Source organism: Bacillus rossius, chromosome 1 (assembly GCF_032445375.1).
Source record: "Bacillus rossius redtenbacheri isolate Brsri chromosome 1, Brsri_v3, whole genome shotgun sequence".
Classification (NCBI taxonomy): Eukaryota; Metazoa; Arthropoda; class Insecta; order Phasmatodea; family Bacillidae; genus Bacillus; species Bacillus rossius.
Window position 1 is genome coordinate 276,727,965 of NC_086330.1, and position 22,379 is coordinate 276,750,343.

The 22,379-nt window shown below is 36.5% G+C and overlaps 1 protein-coding gene across 1 annotated transcript in view; it reads left to right on the top strand.

Annotated features, from left to right (window-relative positions):
- The first annotated feature begins 4,074 nt into the window (after nucleotides 1-4,074).
- LOC134527618 (uncharacterized) overlaps nucleotides 4,075-22,379 on the top strand; it is a 32,205-nt gene continuing 13,900 nt past the window's right edge. The window contains exon 1 of the mRNA XM_063360462.1: nucleotides 4,075-4,170. The gene's annotated coding sequence lies outside the window, so the exon portion shown is untranslated. The remainder of the gene's footprint in view (nucleotides 4,171-22,379) is intronic.

The following is a 22,379-nucleotide window of genomic DNA, read 5'->3' on the forward strand; positions in this document are numbered from 1 at the left end:
CTTTTTAGCCAACCGAATTTGTATAAGGTGCCAAGCAAATAACATTACTAATTTGTTCATAGGCCTGACCCACTGGCGTTAATGCGCTATTATTTATGGGCGTCGCCGCCCTACTTTCAGGCTAGTAAATCACGCGCCAGGGGAGGGACGCCAGAGGCAGTTACGTGCAGCCAACCTACCAGCTGGAACGTGTTAGCACGCTTAGAGGTATTCCCGTAACTCACACAGCATCACGGCGATAGCACTCGCCTGTCAAGTTGGCACCCCTTCACTCGCTGTCAACAGCTAATTCCTCCTGTACAGCATGTTTCAAAGTAGCACGTCGCGTTACCTCATGTCACAGATAGTTGTTCATTTGTGCATTTACATGAAAAAATCTGTATTACTACAAAATAGTGTTCGCAGTGATACCGGGCATTTATGCTTTATGTAATCCCAGTACCTCAAATAGTTAAAGTTATTTGTAAACTGTTCCCTGAATAGCTTTCCAGTATTAACTGTGCACGTAAAATGAAAAAAAAAAAATGGGTGCGTGTACTTATGTACGCTCGTGAGAAGTTATACTTCTTTGGCATCATTAAAAAATAGTTTAAATTGCATGCAAATAATTAATTACATTAAAATAATAAAAGGGCTGGAAAAAGATAGTCAACACAGTCAATAAAGTTCATTTTAAATTTGAAAAATTAAATAAATAAAATTTAGAGAATAATAACTATATATGACATAATTTGTACTAAATATTATAAGATTCTAATTTTTAAATATTTATTATTGATTATTTAATATTTTAAAAGAAAATAAATAAATTTCAAAATTAATTTAAAATTTAATTTAAGTTTATTCATTTTTTATGTATTTATTATTTTCTTAATTTAATATTCACTTTTCAGTTTTATCAAAAAGTTTTCATTAAAATGTTCATTTATTTTTATAAATATTTATTATTCATTCAGTTCAATAATAAATATTAAAAATTAATATTTTAATTTGATGTCCGATTTTAATTTTTGTCACAATTTTTTTATTAAATGTTTTATTAAATTTATATTTTTATTTTGTATATATTTAATAACCAATAATAAATGTTTAACATTAATAATGTAATAATATTTAGAATTAATTATATTAAATAATAATATTTTAATTTAAATTTATATCAACAAATAATACATACGGATAGTTAACCTCATTTATATTGGAGCACTTGAAAAAGTATATAAGCACAATTTTTTTACTAATATTTACGAATAGTAAATAATAGGCCTATTAATCAAAATATTCAAATTAAATTACTACTGAATATAATTTATTAGCACATATAATTCGCACTTGTATGAAACTAAAACACATGTTGTGAATGTAGAAACTAGAAACATGTGGATAAATATTATAAATATGAAAACAGTGATTAGAGGCGACGAGCGTGCCAACATGCGCGACTAATAGAGTTTCTATTTCTATTTTGTTGGTAGCTTTTTTTTTTCGAGACTTAATGTGCGGTTTAGTGGGCAGCTTCAACCTGTTAATTTTGTGTTACAGTGATGCGCGCGCATCTTAAAATTTCACTCTGATCATTTTTTCATAACGCGCCTAAAGAAGTACTTATAACTTCAAAAACCAAATAAAGTCAAATTATTGAAAATTCGAGTGTCTTTAACATCGTTTATAAAAATTATGCTAGAATAAAACATCCATTAAAATACGTAATTATGCGCCAATACGTAGTACTCAGTATTAGCTCGTAAAACGTACGTATTTCACGCATTCAAAAATAACCATAGCCATGTGTTGTACAAAGTTACAATATATTTTTGTATTATTACAAACTATTTCTCGGCAACTGGTTTCCAAAGGAATCTTTTTTGAATGTACAGAAAACAAAATGTTTTTACGTACTTATGGACTAACAATATTTTCCTCTTTAACTGTAGCCAATAATTCCAGCCACAATTACTTCGCGGCTTCATTCACTCCAGCATAGACTCCACTCGCCTATGTGATATCAAGTCTTTCTATAATGTTTAGGGGCAGGCATTTTTCGCGAATAAATTTGAACGCCTATTAGACTGCAACAAGGTATACCCGCACCAGAGATTTCTTCCTTGCGATTGGCGGCCATCTGCGAGAGAAGTCGTTGCCGTGTTTGACCGAGTCACTCAGGACGCGTTTGCTTCTGCACTGAATTACTGTGATTGGTGTTGTAACAATCGACATGCACCTGCAAGAAATTAACCCAATCACGAAACACAGACGATGCTACAGTGTTTTAACTTGTAACCAATCTGGGAATCTGTTCGTGAAATATGCACGGCCCTAATAATGTTCATTGGTCGAATACAAGGTCAAATCATTCGGTGGATTACACGTGATTGAGTAGAGACTTCTTCTTTCTCACATCTGGCTCGTGATAGGTTGAAACTATTTCGTGTACACGCTCACAGTCGGCATGCGATCACAGCAACTTTGCGCAGAAGCATACGCGCCCGAAATGACCCAGCTAAACGAGGAGATAGCTTATTTTGTCTACGGCCACCCATGGCAAGGAAGAAACTGCTGACAAGGGCATGCTTTATAGCAGACTAACGAGGGATCAGATATTTTCGTAAAAATTGCCTTTCCCATATCTTTAGCCCTTTGATTCCTGCCACACAAGCATTGGCATAATACCAAATCCATATACTAGATTTAAGTAACGTAAATCCTGACTTATTATCGTGATAACTAGTTTTACTTAATGAAATTCTGGAGGCAGTTTTTTTTTAAGTTATACTTCTTTAGGCGCGTTATGAAAAAAATTATGAGAATGAATTTTTACGATACGCGCTCGCATCATGCAACAAAATTTTCACAGGATAAAAAAAAGGCTACATACAAATAAAAATTATATATGTGCTTTTAAATCTTATACTTTAGTGATTGATATTGAATACTTGTCCATATCATTAGATACATTTATTTGTTTTTAATATTAGTGATAGAAATTTCGGTTTGAAACTTTTTCAAGTGATTTACATAAGCGAGGTTTTGATATTGTGTGTGTGTGTGTGTGTGTGTGTGTGTGTGTGTATATATCGATGTCAGGTTGCTTGCAAGCTTCTATTTTCGTTGGCAGAGTGTGTCTGTGGAAGGTTTAGTATCTCCTTGCCGTTTTCATGGGAGTGTTTGTGAGGTTATGTTCCGTATGTATAATTTATTTGCATGATAAATAATAAATTATTACGTTAGTATATAACAAATAATTATAATGAATAAGTTAGGATAAACATTCAGAATATTTATTGATTTTTATTATTAATTAAATTTCATCCCAAAAATTTTACTCAGTTGAATAATTAATTTTATACACGTGTTAAAATTAATATTGAATACTGATTTGTTATTTAATTTTTTTAATTTTATTGAATTTATACTTTATCAACCGTACGTATTATATAACTCCAGTTCTTTTTATTATTATTTTTATTAATTATTTGCATGCATATTTAAGGTTATGTTTTTACTACGCCAAGAAAGTACAATTTCTAACGCACGTACATAAGTAGAAGCACTCATTCTTTTAGTGATTTACCTTCAAGTAAAATTCAAATGAGGAGTTTCACCATATTAAAACTTATTGTTTGAAAGTTTACCAAGCTGTATGTGTACAATTGAAATAACCGGTACCTATGTGAAGAAAGAGACTAAAAAAAAAATCAGTCTTGTACAGCTTTAACTTGTTTATTGAAATCAATTTTTATACTGTGATGTTTACAGTAATACGTTTGTAATAAATTACCGGAAATTATTTAAGTAATCATTACGTCATTATTAGTCCATTAAGCCACTGACAGATTTACTCGTCAACGATCTCGCCAGCTGACTGTACAAAACGGAATGCGTCTCCGGTGATCGTGTTGACGCGTCGAACGGAACACGACCCGCGAGACCGACTACGGTATTCCGAGCAGCGGCCAGAGGAGACGCGATTTACCGTTAAAGGTGTCGCTGAGGGGGCAAAACGGTGCGCGCTTTTGTCTATAGTCGCGTCGTCTCTCTGGCGACGCGTGACGGGGGGCGCGTCTTCGCAGGCAGAAGGACGTTGGACCTCGTTCGCACTGCAGTTTGGCCCCGGTTCTCGCTTCAGCCAGAAGAAACTGTCTGCCGGGAGCTGCAGCGCGCCTGGATTCGGTAAAGGAGGACTCAACTGATGAAAATAATTCTTACATAGAACATAGATACCTACACAGAATTGGCTATGGTTATTTTTGCACATATAAAAAACATTTTTTTCGAATTAATGCTATTTCTTACAAAAAAAATTGGTTGTCTGTAAAGTCGGTTTACGGACGATAGTTTAACGTCATAACAAAACATTGAAGAAATGATTGCATACTTTTATGAATAAAATTGAATCATTTTTATTTTAATAATAAAAGAATAAATACTTGAAATTGTACTAGTAATCAGATTTTTAAAATGCAAGAATAATTAATCTTTATTGCCGAAATTTTTCTTATAATAAGCAATGAAAACCACATTAACTTTTCACTTCACTTTATAAACAGTCGACGAAACAGTTCACGTGTAGATGACTTGTAATTAATTTTAAAAACTGGCGTTTAGCTATAAAGTTTAAATATAATTATGAACAAGTTTTCATATAAATAAACTGTAATCAAATATCTATCATCAATTATATGAATCACCATAATTTTTTAGTCAATTGTAACATAACCTATTATTACTGCACTCGCCGACAGATGCTACTTTTATTTAATAATAAAATAATAAATTCTTGAAATTATACTAGTACTCAAATTCATTTTCTTACGTACATTTGACGTAGAAATTATTTCATATTACACATTTATAAACAAAGTTTTAAGTTTTCACTTCTGTCGGTGCGGCGCAAGCGTACAATGAGCGTAACGGGACACATGGTAACGGAACAATGAGCGTAACGGGACACAGCGTAACGGAACAATGTGCGTAACGGGACACTTTTTCGTGCGTGCAGCCGGCGTTCCTCGATTTATTAAACGTTGTCACGTCAAAAAAAATTTTAAATCATGAAAAAGATAATCCATATTTCAATAGTTTGACTTTATCGTGTTGTATCATGTATATTATATGCGCAGTTAATACTGGAAAGCTATTCAGGGAACGGTTTGCAAATAACTTTAACTATTGGAGGTACTGGTACAACACAAAGCATAAATGCCCGGGTAAGAATCCGAACCCAAGTGTTACTGTGAACACTATTTGGTCGTGATACAGTGGTTTTTCATGTAAATGTACAAATTAACAATTTTTTGTGATTTTACATCAATATTTCCGTTCCATTTACAAAAAAAAGTTACAGTGTATACACAGGTGATTTTATTCCAAATATAAAATATGTCTGTTCATTACAAAGCGGTTTCTTCCTTATAATGGCGGCGGTCTACAAGAGAGCCATTCAAGGTGTGTTTTTTTCCACACAAAATTATTGTGATTCATATGCTAATAGTGGGAATGTGTCTTAAAATTAACTCGACCAATCACGAAACCTAGACGATGCTACGGGGTTTCAACACACAGCTGGTCTCGAAATATTTCCGGGGAAAATGCATTTCCTAAACTCTTATGGGAAAAAAAAAATGTTTTGTAGCATAGTATGTATTATGGATTCATTGGAAATAACCATACAAAAACTCCATAATCCTTTGTATATCTAGTCATCTGTAGATCGGTTGCTAAATACGTGAGAATCCCTAGTAAGTTGTTCGTAATCAGTTGCATGTTTGCTATTAGCGCTGAGGTCTCCGCATGGACTGCGGACCAATGGAGATATAACAAAACTACTACACGTGTCTGAATGCAAATGCCCGGACACAATCAACACAGTATACCACATGTATAAGTACAGCGATACGCGTTCCCACGAGCCACGACACAAAGCTAGTACAGTGACCTCGCAGTAGGGAGAGCATGTGGATTCGTTTCTAGGGTAAGCCGATAATTATAGTAAAAACTATGGTACACATACTATAACTTAAGTAGAAATCGCGGTACAATTAATGGCACACTATACCAGAATAATGTTTCTCGTTAGCAGTCGATGGGAATTTTTATCGTCTGCTCAAAAAAGTAGTGTACCTATAACTTAGAACTAATATCTCGTAATAATCATACTTATTACACCTTGATAAATATACTGTTTCAGAATTATATATGTGCTTTTTAATCTTATACTTTGGTGATTGATATTTAATACTAGTCCATATCATTTGATAAATTTATTTATTGTTCATATTAATGATAGACATTTTGTTTATAAACTTCATTATTAATTAAATTTTATCTCGATAATTTTACTTAATTAAATAATTAATTTTATACACGTTTTAATATTAATATGGTATATAATAAATATATTAAAAAGTGTCGTAAATAAATATTAATGTTTAATAACTTATTCTTATAAGGGGAAAGACTATAGGCACAAGTCACTGTGTTCTCCCATTGTCATAGTAATCATTGTACTACAATGATAAATAATACTCATATCTTCCCGGTGCACTGTCCTGCGTCGTGCCTGAGCGACACAGCGCGTCGCAGCAGCGCCGGAGTCGCGACGGCCGCTACGCGATGACATGGCGCGAATAAAACTACGTTCAACACATCTGTGACGTCAACGCGACCGAATTTGCGGGCATTACTAACTGGAATGCTGTCACCTATTATTTCTGAAAGATGTTTAGAACTGGTGAATTACAAATATTATTATCTAATATTTGTATATTGTTGTGTAACATCTGAGCCCCCGGTACGCGGCATTTGGCGGGAGTGATGTAGTGAGTGCGTCGGAAGTCGAATGGAACGGAAATGTGTAACCACGGTGCTGCAATTTGTGACGCATGGCAGGAACCAAAGTTCACGAATACAGAGGGAAACTTTAAATTATTAACAGTTTAACGAATTTTAACAGGATAGGCGGTATTTTAATAAAATCCCATGTCGAAAATCTGGTCCAAAGCCGGGGATTAGAATTTTATCAAGTCTTTTTCACTTTTATTTTTTATTAGAGCCGTTTTCATTATATAGCTAAAACATTTCGGTCTGAACGATTCTAAAATCGACGTAGCTGCTCCGGCAGCTAATTCTAGCGGCGCACAGTGGGGCCAAATCCGAATTCCCTGGCCAAAAGTCTTAAAATTAATTTTTTTTTCTCGAAAATCCTGTAGTTATATTTTGAAATATAAGTGTCCAGGGCATCAAGAATTGCACAAAACACTTCGTTATGACGAATAGTTTTTGCACAGTAATTGAGAGAAGACAAAAAACTCAACTTTCAGAAAAAAATTAGGTAATAAAAACGTCGTTTATTAATTGATGCACTCACTTTTGGTTCAACATTTTAGAGTTATCATCGGTACTAGCTTAATCTACGTTCTTTTATGATTCTTAGGGTACATATTTCGTATCGGGAAAGCTACAACTACCTTGAAAATTAACGTATTTTAATAAAATAACGGTAAAATTTAAGTAAACCTAACTGTTCTTTGAGCTACAAAATTTCCCCCGATTTCCCCCAACCAGATTTTTGTGTTTTTAGGTACCCTAATATGTACCCTATATAGCCCTGAAAACGGCATTTGCTCAAACTTGCTCGTTTGAAAGATACATAATTTTTAATTTGCCCGTGGAGTATATTCAGCTGCAGAAACTCAACTGGGCTGCGAGTGACCGTGACCGCCACACAGTGGGGCCAAATCCGAATTCCCTGGCCAAAAGTAAAAAAGGTTTGACAGTTGGCGCGAATTATCGTAATCGGGGGTTTTCGGGGTCGCTGAGTTCAAATCCATTGTTGTTACATCGAAATTCAAAATATTTACTTCGAAATTACTTCAAAAACGGCGAAAATGTGCCTTTGACGCAGAAAACTGTGTATTTGCTGGGTTTCTGAGGTCCCTAATTGTAAATATTTAAATTTTACGTCAAAATTTAATAGCATTACTTCGAATTTTAATCAAAATTACTTCGAAAATACCACAACATTGATAGTAGCATTAAAAAATTGTCCCCTGAATGATTTCGAGGTCGCTGAATTCAATTTGTTTATTTTTACATAAAATTCGTACTAGTAACTTCGAAACTACTTTGAAACAGCCAAAAAGAAGCGTTTGACGCAGAAAACGGAATTTGGTTGGGTTCCCAACAACACTGATAGCAAATCTATTAATGTTGCTTTCAAAATTTGAGATGACTTCTCCGCAATTTGTTCGGAATAACTTCGGAAGTGTCAAAACATTATTTGCACGTAAAAAGTAGAGCCTCGGGGTTTTTGAGGCTGCTTAGTTCAAATACCATAAAACTTATTTTAAGCTCGCAGTTTTTACCTTTAATTGTGAAGTGGTCATTTGGAAATTGATTTGAAATATTGAAAAGTATAAGACTGACGAACAAAAACCGAATGTGATTAGGCTGAAGGCAGTGATTGCAAATCTTTTGCTTAGGTTTGTATTTGACACGCACATCAAAAATAATTTTGTAAACTTTTTTAATACCACAAAAATTAAAAATTAAATCGAAGCTAACAAGTAGCTAAAATTAACTAAGAAATTATTTATGCTTCCACATTTTTTAAAGATAAACAATCAACAAAAATATATGTACTTAACAAGTAAAACAGTCGAATGATAATGAAATCTCTTTTGATATGTAGCTGTCTTTGGCTAAAATGGCAATGCAAGAAAAACCCTCAGTCTTCTTCAGATTCACTATCAAGAGTACTGGTGTCACTTCTACTGTCATCAACAGGTTGTTTTAAGGGGCCTCCCAAGTAGCATCAGAAGTTAGCGGAACACTATGCTTTTTAAATAATGATGGGACTTTATTAATCGACACTACGAATCTGAAAATTTTTCACCCACGAGAAGATACTACACGAATTGTGCATAGACGTTTACATTTTTGTTTTTTTCTATCAAAATATGAAATAAAAAATCACCAACTTGTCCAACTTTGGGGCCATTTTATACTGCTTAGGAGAATGACAGAAAAAAAGTACAAGTCTAGAAAAAAAGATAATTTTTTTCTGAAGAAATTCATGAATTTAAAACATATAGTCATCGCTTTAAATTCCGAGATTTCTTTTCCGCAGTTTCTTCAAATCCTGAAAGTTTTCCACCGTCTCGTGCTGCCGCTCGGCGAAGCCAGCTCGCAGGCCACAGCTCAGGTAGCGGGGTGGGGGAACCCGCGCCCGGAGGGGAGGCAGGCTACCTGTGTGTGCGTGCGTGCGTGAGAGGGAGACAACCCACAACCGGCAACAAAAGATAATCCCGTGACCTAAAGAAATTCTCAGAATTGCTTTTAGTGTGCCTCGCCACAGTACTATGTGCTCGACTTACTCTGTGACTATATTCGTGTATCTCTAAAAACAAAGCTTACAATACTATATCATGTATTATGAAATAAAGTATTGAAACTAATCAAACAAAACATTGATAGTTGTCCTACAAACTATTTATTGGTGGCTTTACAGTCTCGCTAGCTAATTCGACAAAATTTATATCTAACTTTTAACATTAAAATACAATTCATTGTTTTTCCTTCTATTTTTAATAAAAATTAAAAAAAACAATTATTATACCACCCAATATTTTTTAAATTATTTAAGTTTTCCAAAATTATTTTACACATCTTACAACGCCGGGGAAAAATTTTATACTGGTATTAACCAAATGGTTAACTATTTACAAAAGTTTTGATACTTAAAAATGTAGGTTTATATAAAATGTATGTTAAATTAAAAGAAAAATCGTATTTTAAAACTAAATGTAATTTTGCTATGCTTTTTGGTTAGATAGATGTCTGAAATGATCATGGAATGATAAATAAAAAATAAACTAGGAAAGTTCTATGTTAAATAAGCTAGTCAGAAGTATATAAATGTTACTCCTGGCGCAGGAGTCACGAGGAAGATTGAAGATGGGGTCAGTGCCCGATCGTTCACATATGTAGTTATGGATGGTACGTTATTAATTACAAAATTAAAAAACCATTTTGAAGTTAAATAATATAAATAGTGGCAATGTTTAATAAAGATATCGTAAATTTTCAGATAAACTTATTTCTACAACTCGATTAATTAATAAGGGCAGGAAATAAATTTTTACAACAATTATACAAAATTATTAAAATTTTTCTAACCACAATTAATTCATCTAAAAACCAAAACTAAGTAAATATTGCCCATACATTACAAAATCCACGAAAGAACCTTGCAAATTATTTTTGTTAGATGCATTATTTTGCTTTCAAGTTCTTTATTTTTTAATACTTCACCTACTTATCACTTATAATTATTACATATTTGGCACATGGTCCGTCACGCCCAATTAAAGGGCCTGAATAATTATAACGCGTTTCTGATCAATTTTCACGCCTGTTACTTTACCTGCAACCCGGAGCGGTGTGAAATAAATTATCGTACACTCGTGACGTTGGCAATCAACTTAAATATTTATGAGTTAAAAAAAAAACATGACTATAAAGGATAATCAAAAAAAAATTAAAATTTTGAAAGCTTGTTTTGTTTTTATATAGTACACAAAGCAGTTAAACCATAAATTATTTGTTGTTGAAAAAAAAATCCTTAATCTTTCATGCTTTTTTCCTTGATTTTTATTTCCAGATATTTTGTTGTAGTAATTCTTATATATATATATATAACAATATAGCAATCTAAAAAAAAATTAAGGTAGCCTTATTCCAAATATATTATGATAGACGTTAGTTAACTAAGAATATAAATTCGCTTTACAACCACAGCTTGTACACAAGTCGTAAAAAAAAACATGGGTTCTACTTACAGGCCGTATTGAACGTAGTAGGTTTATGACAAATACAACAGCAATAAACATATGGCTGAGTCTGCTTCCATGTACACTTTTTTTTAAGTTATCACTTTTAAAGCGGGTAAAGTGAACCTATCAAGTAGCTTTTCATTACCCAAAGTGAATGTCGTGCTCCAGAAAATGTTCGAAATATGTAATATTTGTATCACTGTTGCGTTACAGACCTGCAACTTTTTTCAGTGCGCGATGTCACTCTTATGTAAAAATATGTCGTGTTTAGCGCAAAAGTGTTCGAATGAATCCACATCGAGCTGCCAAAGAATACCAATCGATGTCGGCAACATACATAAGTATACAAACCATCGTTTACAAGTGTATTCATACGTAAGTATAAAACTGGCGGCGGGCCATGATGCAGTTGGTTCTTCGCGTACAGTCCACTGACGGGATAAGAAGCGTCAAAGATATTATATGGCTATTCTGTAAACTTGTATGTCATTTCACTGCCTGCTTTAGACAAACAACATCCATTACTTTTAGCTTTGGCTTGAAAAGAATTACTCCGCCCGGCTTTCTTATAAGACTTATTTCAGCTCCTCGTGCGACCAGTGTGTATAATTTGTCCGCGGCCTTATCTTTGGGTGAAAGTTATTTGGAAGGGAATTTGTATCGGTAATGTTATTGTTCATCATGTATTACATAACAATTCGACTTACATACGCACATGTGTTTTTAAAATATATGTTTAATAATTTGCAATACAAAGTAAGTATTGTAAGTATTGAATTTTTTTTACATTATGTACGAACATAATAATCACAATATTTCATGAGAAATTTTTAACACATTTTACAAAGCAATCGCTAATTTCTTTCACACCTCATGGTTAACCTTACTATTTTATTTCATGTTTCAGTTGATTTAAACTGTTTGGAATCATAATATGACGGACAATGAAGAATATTAGTTTCAGTAAATTTTATGAGAGGATTTACTTATTACATTAAATATACCTCAATTTTTACCTCAAAGGAAAAAGTTGCATATCATTAAATGATAAATATTTGTTCCCTTTAATATAGTTTATGAACATAACTTATTGTGATAATAGGCCTACCTATTAGTTAAATTGTGTTTTTGCAATGCTGTCCTATTGCAGTAAAATTCTTGGGCAAATTGAATAGCATATAGTCGATCTTTAACATAAGCTTTTAGAATACATAAACGTAATAAATTATGTTCTCGTGATTTTAACAATTAAATATTTCTTCGCATGAAAAAATTAATTAACTAAAAAAATATATTTCAGTAAATTTATACTCAAGGACTAAAAATGTTTATTTTAGTTTTAAAAAATATTGTATGTATGTATACTTTTCTGAAAAAAGTAGATTCAAGAAAACAAATTTTCTTCTTTTTTATTTTGATCTTGAACTTACTTGACAAGCAATAATGAACTTCAACTTTATACTTTCGGTATAGCACTTTTCGATTTATTCTACAGATTTTCGCCCGTGATTCCAGCTATACACTTCACTGACACCTTGAGCACAACAGTCAGTGCGCACTGAGTTCTTCCATACCACCCGCGCTTGTCATCGATAAAATCTGAACTCAGGTGGATTCAGCGTGACTGACTAAGCCTGCAGTCTGAATCCACCTGTAGGCCGCTGTTGCAACAGCTAAGAAATTTACACTGCTCGTAAACAGTCTGTATCTAACTTGGAACGGGATTCCAGTTCATTCGAGTATATTTATTCATCATATTGTGCAACGTTAAAGTCATTAAAAAAATATGCAAAAAATAAAATAAAATGCTAAACATGTAATAAGTGCCAGAAAATAATAATTTTAGTAATATTTAGTGTAACTAAATACAACGTGAACCCTAAAATACAAAGTTGACGATGTGTCGTTGGTGGGAACACTTGTTTGTTCCTGACATTATTTTCTCTAAAACAATTTTAAAAGTAAGTTTGACATGCACTTTTTCTTCAAGAAGTAAGTTATGAATTTGTTTCTCTTTATTGCGATTTTAAAAGTTGATTTGTGTCTAAGAGTAAAATATTTAATATTATTTTTATCATTTTATTCCCAGTTTTATTACTCAATCTATTAGTAGGACGTGATTTCTCGTCGCGGTGCGAAAGACTTTTATGAATGAAAGCGTAACTGTTCGTGCAAAACCATTCATCACACAAATGTCAGTTCGAAAGTATAATGTTGGAAATTTTTTAAATTATATAATATTTACAAATTTTTTTCTGAAAGCACACGCTAACACATCGATTTTTGGTGACAGCATTTTTTGTAATGTATGTAAATTTCTTAATTATGTAGAACGTTAATTAAAAAATAAAAACATATGTTTTAATTAGAATTGACGATTGTTTGCATTTCATGGATATTGACTGGATCGTAACACTAATTTGATGTTTAAAGTTAATAAACACTGTCAGGAAGCAAGCAAGGCATTGCGAGAACATTTTCGTTTTGGTTTAATGTAGCGAAAGGGAAAAACAGTCACCTTTCTTGCCACGATCTTGTTCGCAGATAACGCAGGTATAAGTAGCAAATGGACTCCACACAATGACAACCCTCCCATTATTCCGCCCCCCTCGCTGAAACCCCCTCACCCCCTCCATCACGGCGCAGGCGACAGGCTCAGGTATATCGCCCCGCCCAACCACTGGCCGTAGCACGTGGCCAGTGGCCCAACGCGCTAAAGATTTTTAATAGGGAGGCCCGTTAAGAGGGCAACAACATCCCCACTAAGGCTACCTGAGAATCTTTTGGGAGTTTCCTGTATAGCAGAGATAATCGGATCGGAGGAGGCGAGCATTAGATGTAAAACATCAGCATTTGTAGCTATACGTGAAACTTTCCGAGATCTATGTCTTCGGTAGTGGCGGAAATCTTTGTTCCTTGCCTCTTGAGCTTCCTTTCTCAGCATTCCGATGGGAAGCGGACAAACTTTGATGATGAGTTGCAATTTGGTATTCGCCTAATCACTGGCTGGCAGTGGTGCTATCTCTTCTGAAATTAGGAAGGTCAGGGTCGTCATTAACACACCGAAGTATTTTGTTTAACATAGGTGCGAAGAAAAAACAATGAGCTTTATGCCTAATAGTAGTCTTCAGTACTTTCCAATGGCTTTCGCGTTTTGTGCTTTACAAAACCGTACGCGCGAAAATCCGAAATACAACTAGCGCCAGGCAGCGCAGGGCCTTTGAATATATATACTGTATAGAAGTCGCGAGTGGATAGGATTTACTCTACGTTTTTCAGAAGCGTATGATGAGCAGTTTGGGAACTTCACCGCTGCAGTGCGCTGCCGTAACGCCCTGTATCGTCTTAGTTGTTATTTACCCGTTTGAGCGCAGCACTGTCGCCCGCTGTCAATCCCCGCACCCCCCACCCATCATTCACTGCAGCTCACGGTATTTCAACGGGAGGGGGAAGGGGTGTTTGAAGAGTTCGACACTTGTCCGCTAGGGACCACCATAAGTCGATGCCCTAGAGATGGTGGCGATTGCGGCGGTGAATTAACCAACTACCTCAAAACCGTATTAGAAATTTTAACCTGGGCTGGCGACTTCTATACAGTATATATATTCAAAGGCAGGGTGTGCTTTGTAAATCGTGCATCAAGTGTACACATGTCGTCTTCTAACACAATTGTAAGAAAATACATGCTTAACACATTTAAATATATTGCAGATTAATGGTGATATGTTATCATGATTTATAACAATTATTGTTTGCAAATAGTCACGGTAAAAAATATTTATAAACGGTACATAACAAGTGACTATTTCTTACGCACGACTACTGTGCGTGGAGATCTGCAGCCACTCACAATGTTTGTTTACAGTCGGCTTTGTTTATTTCAGAACTCAGCTAAGAGTGAACAATGAATAATAAAAAACGATGATTCATCTTTGTTTACAACCTCTGAAACTTTCCAGTCAAAACACGAGAACCAAAAAAAAAAAAACACGCGTGGCGGTCACCATCACTCGCAGCCCAGTTGAGTTTCTGCAGCTGAATATACTCCACGGGCAAATTAAAAATTATGTATCTTTCAAACGAGCAAGTTTGAGCAAATGCCGTTTTCAGGGCTATATAGGGTACATATTAGGGTACCTAAAAACACAAAAATCTGGTTGGGGGAAATCGGGGGAAATTTTGTAGCTCAAAGAACAGTTAGGTTTACTTCAATTTTACCGTTATTTTATTAAAATACGTTAATTTGCAAGGTAGTTGTAGCTTTCCCGATACGAAATATGTACCCTAAGAATCATAAAAGAACGTAGATTAAGCTAGTACCGATGATAACTCTAAAATGTTGAACCAAAAGTGAGTGCATCAATCAATAAACGACGTTTTTATTACCTAATTTTTTTCTGAAATTTGAATTTTTTGTCTTCTCTCAATTACTGTGCAAAAACTATTCGTCATAACGAAGTGATTTTTGCAATTCTTTATGCCCTGGACACTTATATTTCAAAATATAACTACAGGATTTTCGAGAAAAAAAAAATTAATTTTAAGACTTTTGGCCAGAGAATTCGGATTTGGCCCCACTGTGCGGCGGCGGGTGCAGAAACTGCGTGTTACTCGCGTCCAGAAATGTAGTTGAAAACACATTTTGCGTATATTTATCAACCCGGAATTATTTTAAAGAATTGAACGTGAAATTTCGCGTTCGAGTTTCGTATTATAAGTCTATTTTCAGCATGAGAACACATGAATGTTCTCGTATCTGATGTTAGATGTTACACATCTCACGAGTACTGAAAGACTCTCCCGCTTTTTTTTCAACGTTTATTTACTTAATTAATCTGTGAAATCTTTGAGGTGTGTTGACATAAAATTATTTTTAATTATCATTAAATTTGGATTAAAAACTGATATGTGGAGTATATTTACTAATCATAAACATTTCGTGCATAATAGTTTATTTTTGTTCGTCTCGCGGATGAAAAACTTCGTATCGACCATAGAGCGATCCTTTTTTTTTTTTTTTTTCCAAAGAAAAACTACTCATTGCAGTTGTCGCAATGGTACGACTTGTGGAGATTTTGTTTTACCTAAATTTTTGTTCATGGTATTTAGTCCCCGAAACTATTTTCAACTCAAAAATAATATTTATATCAATTGTTAATTGAAATGAAAATTGCAGTAACATTGCAAAAAATTTCTTATTGTCGGTTCATAACATGGTGAAAGTGAATTAAAAACTTTAAAATAATTAAATTAATACTCCTTTAATGTGAAACAGAACGCATTCTTTTGGAGTTATAACAAGTAATAGTACCAACAACTTTGGTCTCAAACAATATTTGATACTACCATCCATTGCTGCAAAAATGGAACTAAAATATCAGTTGAATGAAATATAAAAAAAAAATCAGAACTTCCTTTGCGGGCACGGTATTAAATCCATTAAAAGTCATTGTAAACCACCTAAAAATTTTAGAAAACCTTTTTTAGAAATAAAATTAATTCTTATTAGGTTACCTGCTTGTTTTGTGTGTACCGTCGGATGGGGTGACTTAAGCTGGGTTTACAATTGATTTCCTTAAGAATTATAACTTAACATCGAGCACACGATGAAGTCGAAACTACATTTTCCAGTTTATGATTGAAATATAAGTCGTTAATTCTAACCAATCACAGCACAAAACACATGGTCGGCCATTGTTCGAAACGGAGAAGCAGGTTTGAAATAGGTTATTGACAAATGGGATATCTATTTTTCGAAATGGATGATGATTACAAATGACAAATATACGAATTCTAACCCAAAATACTGCCTCGCTCGGTCGAATAATAAGACATAAACTTTCGGTTGAAAGGTTCCGGTTTGTTGTGATTGGTCGCTTCCCTTAAGTCTTAACGAAAAATATAAAATATAACAATTTGTGTTAAGTCTTAAGTCATCATATGGTTCGCACTCGACCCGTCAAAATTCACACACGACAATCATAAACCATTCCACTAGTTTACATAGAGTCATATGGTAAGTACACGACTAAGTCTTAAGTCTTAATTCTTAATTTTCAATCGTAAACCCACCTTTAGGTCAAAAAAGTACCTTTCTCTATTACCTACAATTTGTTATCGATCAGAATAATGTTAAATTTCGTCGATGTGTTCCTGTAACTTTTGTCTACATACTGTGACGTCGTCTGGCCGACGACCACCCCAGAGCCCGACCTGCACCCGCCAGTATACGCTCCCGCTAACGGAACACACCCCTGGCCATGGCCCACCCGAGTCAGGCGAGCCGAACAGCAATTAAAGGCAAAACCGCGGAAACCTGAGTAGACAAGAGAAGAACCGTACCCATTCCTCCTGAAACATTAAATTAGGATTTTAGCGACAATAAAATCTCTTCCAGACACACCCGTTTGGAGTCTAGCGTAATGAGGTCACGCCTCGCGTGAGAGAGGCCGAGCCTCCCTTGGACGCCATGCCAGTTCGGCAGTTCAGCGCAGCTCACGGACCGGGGCGGACCTACGTCCCACGGAGAGGCAACATCCTTTGTCTTCATCGAAAGTAACGTCCGGTAAATATAGTCACTAATTAACAGAACCCCTTTTATTACTTAACCTCTCCGTGAGTACCCGGTCCCTTTTTTCGGTCTAGGACCTAATCCGACCGCATCAATTTAAAGACACCCCGCACCACACTTGGTCAGCGGGGCTGTTCTTCAGTATACGGCACGGGCCGTCTCCCGCAACTTACAGAACTTTATTTAAGGTCACGCGCACGGCGCTGACCACAAACCCGCAAGGGAACTTGGACAAACTTAATTGCGGTGCGTGTTTCATCACAGTGGGCACAACACCCGCGCCGAGACATTTGCATAGGGGATTGGCCGTCTCCAATCGCCCGCCCCCTTAATTCAGTGTATTTTTGTATCCCGTATTTTGCATTGCTAACTTACGTTACCCGAGTTACGAGTGCCACGTAACTTGTGCGCGCCCCCTTAATCCAGTGTATTTTTGTATCCCGTATTTTGTATTGCTAACTTACGTTACCCGAGTAACGAGTGCCACGTAACTTGTGCGCACCCCCTTAATTCAGTATATTTTTGTATCCCGTACTTTGTATTGCTAACTTACGTTACCCGAGTAACGAGTGCCACGTAACCTGTGCGCGCCCCCTTAATTCAGTGTATTTTGTGTCCTGCCTTTGTGTTACGAAATTACGTTACCTGCGTACCCAGTGAGACGTCTGAGACGTAACAGCGTCCGAGGCCACGTAACGCGGAACACAAACAATACGGCGCCACGGAATAACGAGTAAACCCCCCCCCCCCGGGGACCTCTGTAGAGTGTTGTATTGTGTACGACTCGTTCCTATGAATAAAAGGTACGACACCACCACCTCAACTCCACGCCTCTTATTTAAAATCATCTCACGCAACACCGCCGCCGGCCCTAGTGGGCCACGCAGGGGCACATACATCCACGACCCCAAATTCACGACTAGAAACGAGCTAGTCTGGCGCCCACCTGGACAACACAGATCAAGAACCGCCTTTTCCCACTAGGAGCCACACCGGGACTCGAGCCCGAGACCCCGGACGACGGCAACTGAATGAAGAAAAAAAAATTTAGCATTAATATTTTTTTGTTAAAGTTTTGTTAACTTAGTGACCGATGTCACCCCAGTACTGGGGTGACTCCGGTCACCTGCATTTATCCTTCGAATATCAGTTATTTCGGTCAGGGGTGTATTCACTCATTAACTCTTATCTATTACAATTAAGTCTGGTAATGTTTTGTGTTTCCATTTTCATTTATTTGTCATTATATTACATGATAATAGTGTTTTATCTCAATTAAATGCATTGTAACTTTCCACTTATTACAAATGATTCATGTAAGTTGGATAAGTTACCCAGATAACATCATAGCAAAGTAAAATCAAACACCACAAAACAGAAACATTAGTTACAACGAAAAGTTAGCAATTTAATCCTCCACAAACTGGAATCTTCCTCTTCGAAGCTGTTTTGGTGATGACAGCACCCTCCAATGTCTGTAGTTGCAACTAAGGATGGTTCCTTGCCATCCACCACAAACACTTTGTGTATTCTCTTGAAAAACTGGACGTTGTGCTCACCAGCCATTGTTTCAAATCCAATATCTTCAACTATTTCCCCAATAAAATGTTTTTTCGGAACGCTTTCCTCTGCAGAGCACAATGACATATTTACCAATACCAGACTTCTCACTCTTTCCTCGGGGTGCCACAACTTCATCCATTCCACCATCATTGTTACTTACCGGTAACAAATCTTCGAAATCCATGTCAGGTTCTAAATCATGAAGCGAAATTTCTTGTCCACTATCCTTACTGTCTTAAGTGTAGCCATGCCCCTTTTGTCTTTTTCTTTTGCTTGTGGTGCCATTCTTAGAGACACCTGAATTTGATGTCATATTATTTGCTGTTGCACTCATTGATGGGCCTGGAGTTGAGGTTAAATCATCAGCTATGATACTTCTTCCAGCTTGAACATTTATTTTCTTCTTCCTGCATATAGTAATTCTGTTAAGTTTTTGATTGTTGTGATTTTGGCATTTGTGAAATATTATCTTTTGCAAATTTAATAGGAAATAACTTTTTTTTTTAATATGACATGAATAAATAAATTAATTTAACAAGTAATTGACTACTAGCATACAAGATAATGAATTGATTGGATTAAGAAAGCAAGAAAAAGCAACATAGGGTGACATTGGTCATTTCAACTTTGTGACCGATGTCACCCCAAAAATTACTTGACAATAACCAAATTTTATAAAATAAATTTTAGTTTCTCTAAAATGTAATACTTTTTAACGAAAACTTACCAACATGTGCAGGATGCTGTTGCTAACACAGCTAAAATACCATCAACCAGCATCCTTGTTGTTTCATAAATGATACAAGAGTAGTTTAGCCAACATAGCAAAAACCATAAAAAAAATTGTACAATAATGGGCAATTTTTTTTACGGAAAATATTATTCGGAATTTGCAGAACCATTATTTTTTATATTAATGAATCATAGTCACACATCATTATTGAAAAAAATTACATAAAATAAATTTTGTATTGCAAAAACTTGATATTATTAGTTTTTTCAGGTTATGTGACCATAGTCACCCCTGTGACCGAAGTCACCCCTGTGACCGAAGTCACCCCTTCTGACGGTATATTATTAGCAATTCAGAGTATTTTAGGTGTCACTAGAAAGGGTTTCCCCTCCTTTTGGTTTGTTAACCCAGCGCTCTTAGCATTAGCCCTACCGCCCTGGGGCCCCCACGGGCATGGATGCGGATACGCCGCATACGCAACCAGGAAGAGCGTTAGAGCTTTTGGCTATGCAAAGGGACTGAGGCTACCCATCTCAGTTTATGCACCACCTCTGGCCCCCTACTCCACTCAGCTAACCAGCAAGTTGGATGCTCCCTTAGCCCTCTGGAGTTGTCATCACTTCTGGCGCTTACCCCGGTCTCCCGCCTCACACTGGGACTCCTCAATCACCCAGTGAACCCGCGGTTCGGTGGAGGCCTACCCAACCTCTGCCAGCTGTCCAGGCTGGTAACCGGAGCTGTCCTCGTCGCTCACAACGTCGGTACTTCAATGGGCTAGGGAACCCTGATACCTGCCTCTAAAGCACTCGGGGCACCACTCCCAAGTACGAGTCCTACCTCACCAAGAATCCTGGGCCTTAAGAAAACCTCAGCGGGGAACCATTCAAACATGATGGATTCTTCCCGTACTACGACCAACTTTTGGTCTCGTCGGCAGACTGTTCGCCGGCAGTTTGACCAGACCACCGCGCTTCAGAGTGCAGCCACGAGGTGTCCTCGTCGCCTCGGAAAACCCTCCGACCCGCCGTACCTCGGCCCGGCGGGTTTACAGCCGATTAAGGCCCGGATGCGACTGCACTCGTCAGGCGACGACCGCCGTCAACCCCAGCTGGAAAATGGCAACTACAGTGCCCAGGCAGGAGGCACCTGGGGGTTGCCTCAGTACCTCCACCGACTACAAGGCTAAAGGGGGAACCTCGCCGTGCAGTTTACAGCCCGTTTTTAGGCCCGGTCGCCCGACACCGCAACCACCATACCCAAAAGAACTCCTTTACCATGGGGCCTGATCCATTCACTATGGGGCCCTTTGGGACCGATACACCGAGGCTCGGCCGTCGAACCCCCCGGAAAGGTTTCTATCGCATCTGCTGTTGCCCGCAGATTCAGCCCTTTCACCATTTCCGGTCTCATACATGCAATTGAGGATGCACTGTGGCAGAGTTTGACCCGGCAGCGCCCTCTTTAGTTAGAGAGGTGCTATGACCAGCGGTTGGGGAAACCCTCCCAACATAGTCACCACGATCCTCCCCCAACAGCGGTGCCAGTGTGGAGGCAGAGGGTTGCCACTTGGTGTGGAGAGGCTATATAATCGCGTCACACACCCTTTCCGCGGACTTGATGGTTCATGTCTCGGATACTAGAACCGGCAACAGTTCCGACACCTCAGACGACAATCACCTTCCTAACGGTGTGTGGAAACCTTAGAGCAGGCAGAGGAGACCTCGGGGTTGCCTGAATCTCCTCACCGACTGCAAGGCTAAAGGGGAAACCTCGCCGTGCAGTTCACAGCCCGTTTTTAGGCCCGGGTACCTGCTCTCCAGCGCCACTGCCAGAGAGGCCAAGTCCGCTCCCGCCAGAGTATTTTAGGTTTGTGTGTATGTGTGTGTCTTTACTATTGACTTTTCTGCCACTCAACCAGTTTTCATGAGAGTTCATACTTTTTTCTAAGTTTTACTTTTGTATTTTTCTCAGACCAAAATGTATCATTTCTGCAATAACTTGCAAGATATGAATCTCAATATAAAAAAAAATATATAGCAAAAATGTGTACCATAGCCTAATCTATTTTTGTCACAAGAAATTTAATTTTTTATAGAGGATTCTAACCATGCACCCATTGTTCATGTCATGGCGTTTTAGCACTCCCTTCTTATGAAAATATTTTATAGAATTTTGTTTTAGTCAGTTTTTTAACATAAGAACCAATTTTATTTGTCAGACCACGTCAGCACTTTACTTCACAACAAAAATACATAACCTTCAATGCCTTCTATTATTTTTACTGCGATTTTTATTTTAGAAAAAAAAATGTATGATTTATATTTCGAATAAAAGTAACCTGAATTTTAACCATTTTTCTTCTTATAAAACAAATATAGGTACTTGGCCGATTGATATGTAATTTGTTTTAAGAAATATTATTTTAGGTAAATATGTAGAGTCGCGGTATATGCGAGAAAAAAAAATGAAAAAAATACGAAAATACTTTTATTCAATGCTCTTTCACTTCCTCTTTTCAAATCAACCAGCGGAGGTAGAAATTCCAATTACTTTAGGAGATATCGAATTTTTTAATTTTGCAATACTATACTTGTGTGTATTCATGCAGCGATCACCATTGTTTCTTGTTGACGAGTATATTATGTTTCTTATTGGACAATGATGTCACGTGACAGTTACG